Consider the following 13,745-nt stretch of genomic DNA (forward strand, 5'->3'; position numbering starts at 1 on the left):
TTGTATCTACGGAGGAGCCGTCTCCCATGACTGATCCTCTTTTCTGCATAGTTTACCTGTCGGCACCACCTGTTCTGCTCCGGATGAGATGTAATTGTAACGTCTGCCGTCTCCTTGGTTTTCACGGTGTAATTATATCCTGATATTCCCATTCTGTGGTGAAGCATCTGCGAGCCGCAGCTGATCGCACCCGGCCTCACTGCATGGGCTTCAACGAGACGTCTGAAAAAACGTTTGCATTAAAGTGAATGCAGCCGCTGTGTACACGGGACGGTCCGGGGCGCAGGGGACGGGCCCAACAGGCTGCGCAGTCAGCTGAATACAATGCTGGAGCTCCAACTAACGTGTCCGAACGCACAATGCGCCGTTCTTTACCCCGAATGGGCTATAACAGCCGCCCTACTTATTCTCTTTCCGGTCGCACAGCACGTATGCGTTCAGCTGACGATAAGAAGGTAACGAGCGCTCCCAGATTGTTATGTTTATCATTGACTGCTATGTTAAAAAAAAAAAAAAAAAAAAGGTTACACTCTCAATGCCAAAAACCGCGCAGAATTGTATGCCAGACGAAACTTCTGCATTGTTTGACTACATCTAAACCGCTGCGGCCTATGAATCCGTGAAACGCTGCGTTTACAGCTGCTTTTTTTGGACAAAAAGTGTGTGTTTCACAGATGAACATGTGCCAGTGCGGCCCCCAGGGGCTCATTCACACGGGGTTTGTGTTCCATATAACGCACGTAATGCCAACAGAATACATTGCATTCGTTGGCATTGGCGTCTTCAGACCAGCGCAATTTTCACTCAACTATTCGTAATTACGGACCTAAAGTGCCCATTAAGATCTGTGATATTGTCTAAATATACGGCAAATCTACAGCGGTATCTGTATTCGCTGCGTTTTTACGCATGTTGGTAGGAGACATAGTTTAAAAAAAAAAAAAAGTGAAATCAATCGGCCTTCCTGCGTGCAAAGTACACTGTGCGTATACGGAAAATGTATGCAAAAAGCGTACGCTGCAAAATACGAGACTCTGGGGGGCTAAAGAGCGCAAAACGTGTATCACTGAGCAGCGGAAAAACATCTGGTCAGATAGATCCAGAGTTCTGTTGCCCCGTGCTGATGGGAGGGCAGAATTTGCTACAAGCAGCATGAATCGCTGACCCCTTCCTGTCAGCCGGTCAGAACATGTCAGCACCGACATCTAATCTGCGGCAACTACAAGAAGCTTCATGTCCGCAGGGGCCGATATTCCTGCAGAACAATTTCATCACAGAGTGGGATCTACACCACGAGGAACTGCTGCAGATCTGAAGGCCAAAGGACAACAACGAGATACTAGATGGGAGCTAATAAAAGGGCGGTCGGGGTACAGTCCTATATAGTCCTATACACATATATTGTAGAAGCGTTCAGGAACCGTTGGCTTGACCTTTGGACGTTGCCTCCCAACCATCCCCATTGGTATCTGGAGAGCAGACACTAACGTCGCCCAGCAGATGCCTCCGTCCTCCGGGGCGCCAGCTCTAACCACGGGGCGTGTAGCTGAGTAGTCACAGATACGGAAGAGTGAGCTTTATCCCCACCCCGAGCCAGACCATTTAGAGGAAAGCAGGCACTTGGGTCCAGCAGTGAAGTCATTCCTTCTGTAGGCTGAGGATAATCGACGACTCGCTTTATTGGACACAATGATGAATTAGCCGGAGAAGTTTACAAAATTCTACAAAGAAGCAAACTTCACCCAAGTTCTTCATACACTTGGAAATGGTCGTCTTCAGCCTTTACACGCAGAATAATGGAGACTCTTCAAGAAAATCGCCGGGGAGAGATACATTTTTGCCAATTTTCCGGCTAGTAAATTGCTGTCCGGACACTATTTTATATTCATGGTTTCTGGCGCTTGCATTCTGGAGTCGGCCGCTGTGTCCTCTTATCTCCTACAAGTTCTGAATTTCTGCTGTCAGTCACCTGCCGCCCTCTTTGTAGCGCTGACGCCGGTACGACAGGAGCAGCGTGCGCACATCACTTCAGTAAAATCTACTTACATCATTAAAGGGGTTTTACAGGGAGAACACTACTGATGATGCATCCTCGGGAAAATCGCCTATAGTTGATCTGGTGGGGTCTGTCACTTGGGACCCCGGCCAAATAGCTGGAGTGTGCCTGCTGACAGCGCTGCAATACACAGGGATTGGAGAGGCAGTGGCTGTAGTGGCCGGAGCTTGTAACTCCCATTGAAATCCGTGTGAACCGTGCCCGCAGTTACAAGTCTACCCCGTATCCTGTGGCTATCAGTTGTTTCTCATAGCTGACCGATGCTGGTAACTGTAGAGATGCCGCGGTCAAGTCTGCATGATCAGGGGGCATGTGCAGTGCGATCGGTGGGTGCTGATGGGCCAGCATGGCGGCCCGGAGCCTACTGAAAAAGCAACCTCAAACTTTGTAGCACTCTTTTGCTGGGATTTTTTTTCTGGGGGGGGGGGGGGGGGGTCTTGAAAAAGAAGCCCTACCCCGAAAATAATCTGCCTTTAAAAACAAAACAATGTATCACCTATCAGATGCCGTCCGCTCCGGCGCACTTCTCCACAGGTCACCAGAACACTTGCTTGTAGTTTTCAGCCAACGCTTCCTGATCAGAGGTTCAAAAACCCCGCCTCCAGGAAGTGCTGGCTCTGATTGGCTGTAGAGATTGGCTGAGCGGTGGTGCCCAAGAACCAATCACAGCCATCGTATGGTGCACCAGTATATATCGGTGGTCTGAGACCCCGCTTGCTGCTCCGACTGGCCAGGGCTAATCAGACAGGCGTACTGCCTTGTTCTAGTGTACATCAGGCAGTTGGAGATGCTGGGCGGCCATGTTTTTCTCCACCGCTTTAAGCTGCCCGTACGCTTACTTTCTGTTCGCTAGTTGTCGGTATGAGCCAGCTATTCCTCGCAACTTCCGTATACATGTGTGGAGAGCAAAATGCTACCAGACCCCCATGACTGCGACTAATCCCTTCCAGGAACAGGGGGCTGGGAATGTTGAAATCTGATGCTCTCTATCCTTCTTCCCTGACCTTGAGGAGAGTCGGGGCTCCCGAAACACAATAATCATCTGCCGGCGCTCAACTTGTCAGCTTTTACGTCGAGGGAGACTGAGGCCGTTTATCTGCTGCTGCTGCAATATTGGGGTGAAAAGTCACAAATTAACGTAAATGACCTCTGTGAAGTCAGCACCCCATCTTTCAAAAAGGAAATGTTTTCAAGAGTTCTGGGTGCACCCCCCCAAAGAGTTCTGGGTGCACCCCCCCAAAGAGTTCTGGGTGCACCCCCCCAAAGAGTTCTGGGTGCACCCCCCCAAAGAGTTCTGGGTGCACCCCCCCCCAAAGAGTTCTGGGTGCACCCCCCCCCAAAGAGTTCTGGGTGCACCCCCCCCCAAAGAGTTCTGGGTGCACCCCCCCCCAAAGAGTTCTGGGTGCACCCCCCCCCAAAGAGTTCTGGGTGCACCCCCCCCCAAAGAGTTCTGGGTGCACCCCCCCCCAAAGAGTTCTGGGTGCACCCCCCCCCAAAGAGTTCTGGGTGCACCCCCCCCAAAGAGTTCTGGGTGCACCCCCCCCAAAGAGTTCTGGGTGCACCCCCCCCAAAGAGTTCTGGGTGCACCCCCCCCAAAGAGTTCTGGGTGCACCCCCCCCAAAGAGTTCTGGGTGCACCCCCCCCCCCCAAAGAGTTCTGGGTGCACCCCCCCCCAAAGAGTTCTGGGTGCACCCCCCCCAAAGAGTTCTGGGTGCCCCTATTAATTTTAAAAATAGTTCTAGTGAATTAAGCAAAAAAAAAAACAACAAATGTATCTCGGGGGCTAGCTTCAAAATATATCACTAAATCAGCGAGAACCTTGTACATATGGGTTCTAGAGCTTCGAGCATTAAGCGTTTTCTTCAGAACTCTAGAGGTGCTACCCAGAACTCTTATAAAATCGCCATATTTCCCTCAAAAAGTATTTGCACATAATAACTAAGTTCTGTTCAGGACTAATGAGACATTCTTGATTTCCGTTACAGGATGAGCTCTTATTTTTACCACCATCCATTAATAAACGTGGCTCCATTGGTTCGTCGTCCGGTGCGACTCTTCTTTTATTCAACATATCGTGGCACATGTACCAAGTCGTTGGGTCCTAACTGTGCTGTGTGATGCCCATTATCCCCATCAGTTGGGTATTGATAAGATGCTGCCCCAGCTGTGGGGTATTGCTGCTCATTAAGCTCTACTGTTTTTGGTACGGAGCCCCGAGTTGCACTTTGTTTTTGGATATTTTTTATCTGTAAATACAGCGCCCTCTATAGGTGCGATTCAACATCATATTCATCATTTAGGATTTGACAGCACTTTTTGCACGTCCATTCTCGTACTGAATCCGCGTCTAATATAGAATTCTGTGTTTCTGAAAACCCTTTTTGCAATAACCTATCGACAGAATATTTTGTACGTTTTCATGATTGCAAGGATCGCATTTTCTTTTTTTTTTTATGAGACTAGGAAAATCTGCAAAGGGTTACAATTAGAGATGAGCGAACGTACTCGGTAAAGCACTACTCGTCCGAGTAATGTGCCTTATCCGAGTACCTCCCCGCTCGTCCTGAAAGATTCGGGGAGCGCCGCTACTGACAGGTGAGTTGCGGCGGGGAGCAGGGGAGAGCGGGCGGGAGAGAAGGAGAGAGAGATCTCCCCTCCGTTCCTCCCCGCTCTTCCCTGCAGCTCCCCGCTCCGCGGCGCTCCCCATATCTTTCAGGACGAGCGGGGAGGTACTCGGATAAAGCACATTACTCGGACGAGTAGTGCTTTACCGAGTACGTTTGCTCATCTCTAGTTACGATCCCATTATTAAAGGTAGTTCACTTAAAGGATCTCGTTGCGGTGATGACTTCATCGTAGTTCGTGAAACATTGCGCATTCGATTCCCTTACTCAAATAGTCACAAATCGCACTTATGACGACATTCTTACCAAGAATGAGGAGTTTTGTAATTTTGCCAAAAGTATTTTATAAAGAAAAACCTTACAAGCAATATCGATCAAGAACGTACGGAAATTCTCCAGAATCTACCAGTTTTCGAAATAAAATCTAATCGAAGAAAAAAAACAAAAAACCCATTATTCTTGCGTGACGATATGTTGAATAGACGAAGAGTCGCACCGGACGACGAACCAACTGAGCCACATTTATTAACCCCTTGAGTGGCACGCTAGGAAATTTTCCGGGACGAGCTCCACTGCCGATAGTGATATAGCCCGGAAGATTTCCGAGCTATGCATCACTATGGGAGCTGCAGAGCACAATGCCACAAGCTGTGACAGTGTGCTCTGCCTGCACAGACCCACAGAGAACAAAGCAGGAAGATATTGCCGATATGTCGGCAATCTCCTGCTTCTAAGTCTCCTGCTTTGTTTACAGGTTGCCATAGAGACCATCGGCTTGTCAGAAGCAAGCCGATGGTCTCTGTGGCAGGGAGAGCTTGGTGCTTGGCTGTCAGAGGACAGCTAGGTACCTGCTCTTACAGCAGAGATCAGAGAGAACCTCGGATCTCTGCTGTGTTAACCCTTTACATGCTGCAGTCTATGTGACTGCAGCATGTAAAGGGCTGTCACCATCGGACCCCCGAAATGTGAGCAGGGGTCCTGATGGGTCCCTGTGGAAGTCCCCTAAAGAAACAAAAAAAAAAGTAAAAAAATTAATAACACTTGTCTCCCTTTACTTTGTAAAAAATCAAAAATACAATCACACATGTGGTATCCGTGCGTCGTAATGACCCAGAGAAGGACGTTAATACATTATTTAACCCCTTAATGACATGGCCCCTTTTTTTTCTTTTTTCCCCATTTCTTTTTTTCCTCCCCCCTGCTTAAAAAATCACAACTTGTCCCGCAAAAAACAAGCCCTTATATGGCCATGTCAATGGAAAAATGAAAAAGTTATGGCTCTTGAGACGCAACTGCAAAACTAGTTGAAATTCAATGATTAGACCATTTTAAAAAACCTGCCCTGGTGGGCACGACAGGGTGGTAGGAAACCCGCCACTCAAGGGGTTAATGGATGTTGGTAAAAATAGGAGTTCATCCTGTAACGAAAAGAATCAAGAATTTCTCATTAGTCCTAAGCAGAACTTAGTTATTATGTGCAAATAATTTTGGGGGAAAATCCGTTGCTTTTATAACAGTTCTGGGTAGCACCTCTAGAGTTCTGACGAAACCTCTTAATGCTCGAAGCTCTAGAACCCATATGTACAAGGTTCTCGCTGATTTAGTGATGTATCTCGGGGGCTAGCTTCAAAATATATATATATTATTTTTTTTTCTTTCTTTCTTAATTCGCTGGAACGATTCTTAAAATTAATAGGGAATTCCAGAACTCTTTGGGGCGCATCCAGAACGTTTGAAAAAATGTACCTCTTTAAAGATGGGTGCTGACTTCACAGAGGTACGTAAATGCCTTTTGTGTAAAAGTAAGCAACTTTCTCCATTTTTACTGTGGTTTCTAAAAATGGGTGTGATTAGGGAACAGGGCGGAGCCTCAAAAGCCCAACAAATTATAATTTATGACAGATATTAGCGTAAAATAGAGGGCAAATCTGCGCCAACCTGTAGCTGCCATAGATGACAAACAGAAGTGGCAGACTGAGCGCTGTGCTTACCGCTTTAAAAAAGGTGTTTTACCCCCTGCTGGTAATGACCCTTGTCCGATTGTTTAGCTAATTGCCCTTTGAGTGTTTCCCACTTCTTATCTCCATCCCGTTAACCCCTTAGTGACTGACCTGCTTTGGTTTTAATGGAAGTCCGTCACCTAATTCTTCTGATCCGATGACACAGTTGCAGATACGCTGTTATGAATCCATAGATACCTTTATTAGTCCCCGTCCTGACGTATCCCTCCTCAATAGTGTCGCGCTTCATATGCAAATTAACCCCGGAGTGTCTGGGAGGCGGTCCACCTCTCTCCGCGGTCCGGGCCCGCTCCCTTCCCTTTGCCTCAACAACCGCCCCTTTCTGTAGTCGCCGTCTCTGGCTCTGCCTGGCATTGTGTGTTTCACTGCAATATCTGCGCACCTCCCTTAGCGATCAGACGCATGCGTCAAGACGCCGGTGCCGCCAACAAGCCGCCGCCATGTAGGTTTGTCTCTGATGCCCCCCTAGCTCGCTCAGCATTTATCTGAACTACAACTTGAATGAAGCCAGCCAACTAATCCGTGCGGACGTTCTCCTCCGGCGCGGTCTCTTCCCTGTTCCTGTGTGTTCTGCTCTCTACACTTTATGGTGCTGCCGGCGTGGAAACCTTTGTAAAAGTAGCTTCGCCCGAATGTACGTTTGCTCTGGTGATGAGAACGCCGCCGTGTTGTACGCGATCTGGCAGATGTTCAGCGCGGCAATAAAGTCGTAATGTTAAGTGGAAGGAATTAAGTTTACGTATTTTTGGAATTTGTACACACTTTCTATTTACCAACATTATGGTTTCTGAACGCCTTGTGTGGAGCTTTTACAAAGCCGCCCTGGAACTAGCATCTAAAACGGAGCTTTTGGGAAAATCCGCAGTCCCCAAAATAAGCAAATCACACATCAGATTCCAACGATCTCCATCGTCCGCAGACTTTCATGTCTGCCATGTGTGACCAGTGGCGGGGCGCCGGTGGCGGGCCGGCCGGGTGCTGAACGGGGCGCCGGTGGCGGGCTGGCCGATTCTGGTGAATGGCAATCAAGCTGTCTGTTGTTGGGCTTTGACCACAGGTCTCCCTATAGCACATCGGGCTCTCAGGACACCCTTCTGGGCTCTGTGTATTACAGCATGCTCAGGGCATTGTGTAGGCGCTCCTCCGAGCCTGATGCTGGGTTGATGCCAGCTCTCCTCATGTAACAGCCGTGTCTGCTCCAGGCTCTTGAGCTGGGGCGCGAAGGGTGTTGTTTCTCCTTAAGGCGACACCTAGAACGGGAGTGAGGAGACTTATAAGGCCATGCACGCTCCTCTGGGAAATATGTAAGGGCTCCTGCACATGAACGGATTTCCATTGCGGAAACAGCGTTCGGTTTTTAAAAATTATATACAGACCTTTTTTCTTCCCCTGTGGTTCAAAAGCGTAGCGCAAATACGTTAGGCGGGCCGCAGCCGCAAGGCATATTCACACAAACAGGATTGTTTTCTGGACTGATTTCTGCTGGAAATCATATTATGTTAAAGGGGTTGTCCCGCGCTGAAACGTTTTTTTTTTTTTCCAACCCCCCCCGCCCTCCCCCCGTTCGGCGCGAGACAACCCCGATGCAGAGGTTAAAAAAGAACACTGCACAGCGCTTACCTGAATCCCCGCGCTCCGGTGACTTCTTACTTACCTGCTGAAGATGGCCGCCGGGATCTTCTCCCTCGGTGGACCGCAGGGCTTCTGTGCGGTCCATTGCCGATTCCAGCCTACTGATTGGCTGGAATCGGCACGTGACGGGGCGGAGCTACCAGGAGCCGGTCTCCGGCACGAGCGGCCCCATTCAGAAAACAAGAAGACCGGACTGCGCAAGCGCGTCTAATCCGGCGATTAGACGCTGAAAATTAGATGGGCTCCATGGAAACGAGGACGCCAGCAACGGAGCAGGTAAGTGAATAACTTCTGTATGGCTCATAATTAATGCACGATGTACATTACAAAGTGCATTAATATGGCCATACAGAAGTGTATAGACCCACTTGCTTTCGCGGGACAACCCCTTTAAATGGTTGTATTCGTGCGGCGACTTCTTTCTATTTTTTTTAATTGAACATGCTGCCATTTATTTTTTTCTTCTGCTCCTTTGTTCAATTTTCTTGCAATTTTTGGACGAAAGTCGCCGAAACAAATTTATGGCTACAATGTAAGAAAACATGGCGCTCGTTTGATGCACTTGCAATTTGTTTCCGTCTCCTGTAACCACGGTAACCATAAAGTATAGATCCTTTAGTTACATCATTTGGCCCATCATGCGGCTTTCATGCACTTAAATATCGGTTGCAGAATGTATTAAAATCGTACAGAAAAATCTCTCCGATCCTTCAGAACTGGGAAAAAACGGCCATGTGCCGGAACATACCAGAAGCAGTCGCACGTGGAGTCGTGTTTGGTTCATTTGGCTTCATCTGTGGATGCACCCTAATGGGACAGATTGACCCACTTGTGTGTAAAAGGGCCTTTACGTTTCAACGATGATCGCTCAAAAGCCATGTTTTGAGCAATAATCGTTGCATGTAAATGTGCGCCCATTGTGCACTTTTCGTCCAACACCGAGTTCAGTTTATCTTAAAATCTGTCGTCTCTGACCAGACGGACCGCACGCTGAATTCTCCATGGGCAGCGCTGATAACATTCTTTCAGCTGCTGTCCCGCTGGAGAACAATAGTGGTGTATTTATAGAACAGACCAGCCGCTGTTCTCTAAATACATGCAAATGAAGCTAGTTAGCTACCAAAGGGCTGATATTCCCATTAGTAGCTAATGCAAAATGATCGCTCAAAACTGTCCGTTTCTGACAAATTTTGAGTGTGTGTGTAAATGAGCCTTTAGCGACTCGGGGTCAGACCGTGGCGCTTGTAGATTGGAGGGGTCAGACCGTGGCGCTTGTAGATTGGAGGGGTCAGACCGTGGTGCTTGTAGATTGGAGGGGTCAGACCGTGGCGCTTGTAGATTGGAGGGGTCAGACCGTGGCGCTTGTAGATTGGAAAGGTCAGACGTGGGATTCCTGCAGACTCCCAGCTAATTTGTGTGGACGGACCAACCATCTGTCTGGACCTGTAAGACTGTTGCCTAATGTCTACCCTCAGGAGAAGCCGGGATCGGACTGCAGGTTTATACTTGTCAGACACCATTTACCCAAGATCAGAGGTGCCAGCTGAGTCCTGCGGCTGCTGCTCCTAGTGAGATGTGTCATTGGCAATGCTGAATGTGCGTGTGAGAGGGGCTAAAACTAACCCAGTGGGTCTGATAATATACCCATGGCTTGGTTATGGTATTACTGCTCCCCTCCAGCACCGTTACCTCCTCTGTGACTAGTCAGATCCTGCAGCGCTTGCTGCGTGCGACCGGAGGTGACTTCCTCTATTCCTGTGAGAGCCACCTAGTTGGACAGAATGGAGGTAGAGACTTCTGGCCTGCGTGAGGGTTTGACTAGTGACACCAGGGGAGATCGGAGGCGCTGCTATCAGTGAAGTGATGGGTAAGTATGTGGTTTGTCCCGGTATTACTTACCCTACAGTAGGGATTTTGCATGCGTTCACATGACCACTGCAGCCAATCACCGGCCTTGGAGGTGGTCTGCTGTACACAATAGCATCATAGCTGAAGCCGGCAATTGGCTGCCAGGGGTCACATGGTTGAACAGCACATCACTGCTGCAGGAACCTACCTTGGGAGCACCGGTGGTGGGGAACGTCGCAGAGGAGGAGCGTTTTGTCTGGGTTTGTTAAACTTTTACTGGAGTTTCATGTTTAAAGGAGATGTCCCGCGCCGAAACGGGTTTTTTTTTTTTTAAACCCCCCCCCCCCCCGTTCGGCGCGAGACAACCCCGATGCAGGGGTTAAAAAAACCACCCGCACAGCGCTTACCTGAATCCCGGCGGTCCTGCGTCTTCATACTCACCTGCTGAAGATGGCCGCCGGGATCCTCTGTCTTCATGGACCGCAGGGCTTCTGTGCGGTCCATTGCCGATTCCAGCCTCCTGATTGGCTGGAATCGGCACGTGACGGGGCGGAGCTACACGGAGCTACATGGAGCCCCATTCAGAAAAGAAGAAGACCCGGACTGCGCAAGCGCGGCTAATTTGGCCATCGGAGGGCGAAAATTAGTCGGCTCCATGGGAACGAGGACGCCAGCAACGGAGCAGGTAAGTATAAAACTTTTTATAACTTCTGTATGGCTCATAATTAATGCACAATGTACATTACAAAGTGCATTAATATGGCCATACAGAAGTGTATAGACCCACTTGCTGCCGCGGGACAACCCCTTTAAGGCTCGGACAACCCCTTCGTAAAGGATTTTTTGCTCTCTTTTCAACTTATCCAGAGATCATCAGTAATTGGATTGGGGGTCTGCTGCTCGGGATCCTATCCACCAGCTGACCCTGATAGCGGGCTGGGTGTCCTTATCAGGGTACATGCGAAGTGGAAGTGCTGGCTTCAGGACCATTGGAATCAATGGGGGCGACGCGCTGCTCTTCCACTTCCTGCCAAAGACAGGATGTCAGTAGGAGGAGCAGAAGCGGAACAGAAGCGCAGCGCCTCCATTGATTTAAGTGAGATTTGAAATCAGCGCTCACACTTCCTCTTGATGATCGGGTGATGAACGCGGATCCCTTGTGGCGGAACCCTGTCGATCAACTACTGTGATCTCTCCCGAGGACCCCTTAAAAGTCAAGGTCTGCGGTGACGTCTAGAGTGTTTGTACCGCTCGTGTGCTCTTGCTTACTGCCTCTGCCCAGAATGATGCCCCCATAGTGTGTGTCTGGCCACAGGGAGCTTCCTGCAACGGAGTAGTAATATATGGCGTCCATTCATGTGAACGGTGGATCTTTAATGCTCGGCTGCATTGAGACCACCGCAGTGGGGGCAGCTTTTTACAGCAAGTCTAGAGTATAGAAGAGGGTCCCAATTGGAAGACCTCACATTACATGTAGAAGGCCCTTTTAATTGTGTAACTCATTTTACTATAAAATTAGAAAGCGAAAAAAATTCCGGCAGCCGCAGCGCACAGGTGGGCAGTCGCAGCGCACAGGCGGGTGCCACACATGGGCACTGCGTGGTACAAGTGAACCAGACGCGATCGCTGTGGAACCCAGTGGAGGGGATACAATAGACCCGTCATTGATGCAGTAGAGCGGGATTGCTAATGTTATGTGCATCTACTGAATATTATACCGTATACTAACTGTCTTCTATGGTTTTGCATTTGACAGACCCCCGTGGAGTTGATCTCCATCACAAGAAGCAGCCTGTGGCCTCCAGCTGACCATTCAAGGGGGAGTTCTTCTGTTGAGGTAAAGACCTGCTCTGCTAATCTGTGTGATGAGACTAATCGTCCTTTTATACACGGGATGAGCTGTTGGGCAAACGATACTGACACCCGTCCCAATGATGCTGATAACACAGCAGCGGGTATCGCTGGCATCGCTCACGGAGCGGCCGGGGAGCGTTCTACCCTCTCCCACCTCCATTCACAGTAAACAGACTGCTGTTTACACTGACCGACGCGGCGGGAGCGATTTGACAGTTGTCCCGTATAAAAGGGCCATAAAAGTGAACAACAGGCTTTTTTTTTTTTTTCTTGCTGTTTGGCTGCTGTCGCACCTGCGTTGGGGTCCTTCAGGGTTTGCGTCTCTGTTTTTGGAGGAGAGAAACTGAAATAAAACAGAAAAAAAACTATCCTTTTTTTTTCCCCCACCAATAATTTCAATGGGGTTTAAAAAAAACAAAAAAGCCGCAAAGACTTCCATTCCGCCAGGTTTCCTTTTTTTTGGATAGGAAAATAGCATTATCTGCAGGGGGTTTTCTGTCCAAAAGAAACGAAAATCTGATGGAATGGAATCAAATGGAGGTTTTTTCGGTTTGCTTTCTTTTTATTGAAACATCATTGAAATGGGGAGGAACAAAAAGAACGTGTTTTTTTTTTTCCAGTTTTATTTCATTTTCTCTCCTCCGAAAACAGAGCAGATAGACAGAACGGACCCATCGCAGGCGTGAAAGCAGCCATAGTTGTTGGCCGCGATCTCTTTCATAGGGTGAATGCACACGGGCGGATTTAAATTGCTGAATGCGGAGCAGGCGTCCGCCTCCGGATTCTGCAGCAAATACCGCCCATAGCATGCTATGCAAAAGCGATTCTCCATGCACACGAGCGGAAACTAATTGCGGTTTCCATTCGCGAATAAAAAATTGCAGCATGCTCCATTTTCCTGCGATACCTGCACAGACAGGTTCCATTAAAGTCTATTGAATTCCACGGAAAAGCAGATGTTAAAAAAGAAAAAAAGAATCTGTACCGTACATGTCCGGCGGCGAGCCCTGCGCAACCCGCAGTACAAATGGAGTTCAAGAGAGCAGGTACGTGCGGGCGCCGCTGCTGCCAGTGCCGGCCTGCCGTGTGCAAGCAGCCAAAGAGAGGACCTTCGTGCAAATTCGTTTGTAAGTTGTTCACGTATGAGTAACTGCGACTTTACACCAGGCGACACTAGCCTTGGCTCCCAGCCCATCGGTGAGTCTTGGATGCCGCTGACCCCGTTGTGGCTTCTAGAACAGTGGATGAGGTATTAACTAACAAACTTCTCCTTTCCTCTTTCGGTTTCCGTACGGCTGCGTACGTTGTAGCCCCTATCACAATCTGCCTGCTATCTAGTAGCGTGCTGCTGTTCTGCACGCCACAATCTGGGTCTGCCCCTCTGCCCGATGTCATTTAAAGGTTTTGCTTCTGCCTGCCAGTAAGTTATTTAGTATTTTCCTCCTTCCTGTGCCTGGTTGTGTATTAGCAATAGAAAAAAAGCTGTAATTGTAGCACCTGATGTTGGCGCCGGCCAGGACGATCGCAATCTATCACGCTCGCTTGGGCGACGAGAAGCATTAGCAAGGAAATCTTCTTTTTAATTACCCCCGCTGTCAGCGGCTACTGGTGGAAGAGATAGGATGTCCCTTTGGCTCTTGCCTTTTGGAGAGGTCGCCCGCTTCTCAAAACTGTTTACTTCGAGCACGGAGAGGTATCAAATGGCACAGC

At 48.9% G+C, this 13,745-nt stretch overlaps 1 protein-coding gene across 3 annotated transcripts in view; it reads left to right on the forward strand.

Moving 5' to 3' along the window:
* Positions 1 to 13,745, forward strand: part of TSNARE1 (t-SNARE domain containing 1) — a 278,259-nt gene that overhangs the window by 18,013 nt on the left and 246,501 nt on the right. For all 3 annotated transcript variants that reach the window (XM_066578729.1, XM_066578728.1, XM_066578730.1), the window contains exon 2: positions 11,938 to 12,018. The gene's annotated coding sequence lies outside the window, so the exon portion shown is untranslated. The remainder of the gene's footprint in view (positions 1 to 11,937; positions 12,019 to 13,745) is intronic.

Source organism: Eleutherodactylus coqui, chromosome 9 (genome assembly GCF_035609145.1).
Source record: "Eleutherodactylus coqui strain aEleCoq1 chromosome 9, aEleCoq1.hap1, whole genome shotgun sequence".
Taxonomy (NCBI): domain Eukaryota; kingdom Metazoa; phylum Chordata; class Amphibia; order Anura; family Eleutherodactylidae; genus Eleutherodactylus; species Eleutherodactylus coqui.